Raw genomic sequence first — 3,888 nt, forward strand, 5'->3', positions numbered from 1 at the left:
AGCTTATGTTAGACAAGAGACTTCCAACAAACTTGAGCCTAGATCTACCAAATGCATCTTTGTAGGCTATCCTAAAGATTGTTTAGGATATTACTTCTACATCCCTAATGAGAATAAAATCTTTATTTCACGAAAAGCTGAATTCTTAGAAAGCAAGTTTCTAATGGATGAGGCAAGTGGGAGGCGTGTGGAACTTGAAGAAGATCAAGAACCTCAACTCGATGCATCTTTAGTTGGTACTAGTACTGAATAAGAGGTTGTTGAAGATGAAGAGATCACTGTCCTTCAACCTACTGAAACACAAGGTGTTCGTAAATCTGGTAGAATTCGTCATGAACCTGAGAGATATGGATTTCTCATTGACGAGTGCTTCGTAATGATGAATGTTGATGAGCCAGTCAGCTACCAATATGCAATGAAAGATCCCGAATCTACCAAATGGCTTGAAGCCATGAACGCTGAGATGCAATCCATGAGAGAAAATCAAGTCTGGGACTTGGTTGATCTTCCTCCCAATAGCAAGACTGTTGGAAGTAAGTGGGTCTTCAAGAAGAAGATTGACATGGATGGAAACTTACACACATTCAAAGCAAGATTGGTTGCTAAAGGATTCACTCAAACTCATGGGGTTGATTATGATGAAACTTTTTCACCAGTCGTTATGATTAAATCAATTAGGATACTATTTGACATAGCTGCATATTATGACTATGAGATATGGCAAATGGATGTCAAAACTATTTTTCTGAATGGACACTTGGAAGAAGATGTCTATATGGATCAGCCCAAAGGTTTTGTCGACCAAAAGCATCCTAATAAAGTGTGTAAACTCAAGAGATGCATTTATGGGTTAAAACAAGCATCTCGAAACTGGAATCATCATTTTGATGATGAAATCACAAAGTATGGTTTTATTAGAAATGAAGATAAATCTTGTGTTTACATGAGAACTAGTGGGAGCTCGGTAACATTCTTGGTCCTATATGTGGATGACATATTGATCATGGTAAATCACATTCCAACTTTACAAGGTGTAAAGACTTGGCTTGGAAAGTGTTTTTCAATGAAGGACCTAGGTGAGGCACAATACATTCTTGGAATCAAAATCTATAGAGATAGATCAAAACGATTAATAGGTCTAAGCCAAGGTACATATATTGAGAAAGTATTGAAGCAGTTCAATATGGAAAACTCTAAGATAGGATTTGTACCCATGGCACATGGCACTGTATTAAGTTCATCACAATATCCTAGCACAAAGGCTGAGCTAGACAAGATGAAAGATATTCGATATGCTTCTACAATTGGATCCATCATGTATGCCATGAATTATACAAGACCTGATCTTGCTTATGCTATGAGCATGGTAAGCAAGTTCCAACAAAATCCTGGGGAGAGTCATTGGAGAGCTATGAAGAACATCCTAAAGTACTTACAAAGAACTAAGGATTCGTTCCTCGTCTATGGAAGCGTGGAAGAAAGCTTAAGTGTAAAGTGCTACACTGATGCTTCCTTCACAACTGATCAAGATGATTGCAAATCGCAATCAGGATATGTGTTCGTTATCAATGGAGGTGCGGTATCTTGGAAAATCTCCAAGCAGAGTGTTGTTGCACAATCCACTACAGAGTCAGAATATATTGTTGCTTCTGAAGCTGCACAAGAGGCTGCTTGGATGAAGAAATTCATTGGGGATCTAGGGGTAGTCCCTACCATTCAGTACCCCCTATATTTTTTCTATGACAATGAGGGTGCTATTGCTTTGGCAAAAGAACCCTGAGCACACAAGAAGACCAGGCATATTAGCCCCAGATTCAACTTCATCCGGTATAAAGTTGAAGAAGGTGAAATTAGTATTCGCAAAGTTCACACTGATCAAAATTTGGCAGACCCTTTCACGAAGCCTCTTCCTCAAGCAAAGTTTGAAGGACATGCTCGAGGAATAAAACTTCACTATTCTAGTGATTGGATTTGATCTATGTATTAGTATTGAATATGGAACATTATATAACTTCATCTATTGTAATGACTATGATATATATGGCATATGATCTTTTCATTAAATATTTGTTGTGTTCTTTATTAACATGTTTAATCCTTGAATGAATTTATTCACTCTAAAAACTCCATAGTCAGTTGTTATTGTGGGATCAATAATGAAATAATACTAATATGAAATAGGATGGTTGACAAAGCGTTGTAACCAGTTTCATGGATACTTACTAGAGAGTAAGTATTGGAGTGACCCGTTCAAGATCACTTCATGGATCGCTGTCATGAATGATACTTGATAAAAGGTAATATTTGTATATCCTTAACACCTGAGATACATATTTGGGACTTGAGTGTGGGGAACATTATGCTTTGATGTAGTCAAAAGCTGTTCTTTTGTTAGGCAGTTATAAAAGCTATTATCAGGCGTGATGTAAACCATGCAAGAGGCGTATGTAGTCAAGATGGGATTTGCTCCTCTTATTCGTTGAGAGTTAGACATCTAAGGCCTGATGTAAAGTTGAAAACTTATATGAGATTGACTACGATCAATATCTCATGATTCAACATGATGTCTGTAGCAAAGGGATAACTGATAAACTTACCTTACTCACTAATTGTAGCCTTTGGGTCTTTTGGGGAATTGGGCGTTGATGGAATGGCACTATATCATATGTTGTTGGGGGCAGTGAAATGTTGCTAGACGTTCACCACTGTCTATATCAATTTGATATGAGTCTTGCGCAAGTGGGAGATTGAAAGATTTAGTATGCTCAAGAGTCATATTAAAATGATATTGCTAAATAACATATGATCCTAAGGGTCACACTAACAACAACTTGATACAATTGATTATTAATTAGAAATTGATTTTAATAAATATTCATAAACTCTTATAATAATTGGGAAAAATATTTATTTCAAGGAAATAATTATTTTTTAATACAAGTAACACATTATTTCATAATGTATGAATATATATGTCATGTACATCTTTTTGGACCTAATAAGCCTTTTGTCTTTTGGCAAAAGACAAAGTTTATATCTTATAAACTTGGAGTTTATAAAATATAAACTCTTGGTTTTGTCTTTTCTTCATGAAAAAAGTGAGAAAGAGAGGGAAAAAGAAGATAAGGAACATGTTTATGACATAAGGGACAAGATTGTCTAAAGTGATTAATGGTTAATGACTCTTGGACCATAATTCCATTATAAATAAGAGATGAATGCTTTCATATTCTTTACTCTTTTCTTGCTTGGCCGAGAGCTCTCTTATCCCCTCTCCATATTCTCTCAGGTCTTGTTTTGTGAGAAAGAGAGGGAAAAAGAAGATAAGGAACATGTTGCTTGCATCCTCCCTTTAAGTCATAATCTTGTTTTGACTTAAAGCTTAAGAGTTGTAACTAGAATTACATCAAGTTGGAACATTGTTGGTGTCTCAAGGGTTCATCCTCACTCCATCAACTTCCAAGCCTTCCCTAGAGGACTCAAAGTGCTTCAAAGGTTGTTACCACTTCTTCCTTCTATGGTTGTGTTTTAAATCTTTCCTTTACTTGCAAGATGATCCTTGGTGGGTGATAAAATGTTTATGTTATTTATAAAACTCAAGTCTTCCGTTTGCCATTATTTGTAGTTTTTGAAACTAAGTTTTAAATAAAACCCAACAATATATATATATATATATATATATATATATATATTATTCAAGACTTCCTGGAAGTCAGGAATAACTATTCCTATTTTGATGTTAGAATCATCTTTAGCATCACAGTGATGCCTTTACTAGGTGTCATGTTCAGGTTTATTGCTCAAAACAAGTTGTTTAAGACTAGGACCTTTAAGTGTATACAATCTCACATCTTTCATGAGATTGTCTCTCAAGACATCAACCCATTC

General features: G+C 35.5%; 1 pseudogene; it reads left to right on the forward strand.

Moving 5' to 3' along the window:
* The first annotated feature begins 379 nt into the window (after window positions 1-379).
* On the forward strand, window positions 380-1,780 carry LOC145106988 (secreted RxLR effector protein 161 pseudogene; annotated as a pseudogene).
* Window positions 1,781-3,888: the final 2,108 nt, after the last annotated feature.

Source organism: Lactuca virosa, chromosome 4 (genome assembly GCF_052849685.1).
Source record: "Lactuca virosa cultivar CGN04683 chromosome 4, Lactuca_virosa_CGN04683_v6, whole genome shotgun sequence".
Lineage (NCBI taxonomy): Eukaryota > Viridiplantae > Streptophyta > Magnoliopsida > Asterales > Asteraceae > Lactuca > Lactuca virosa.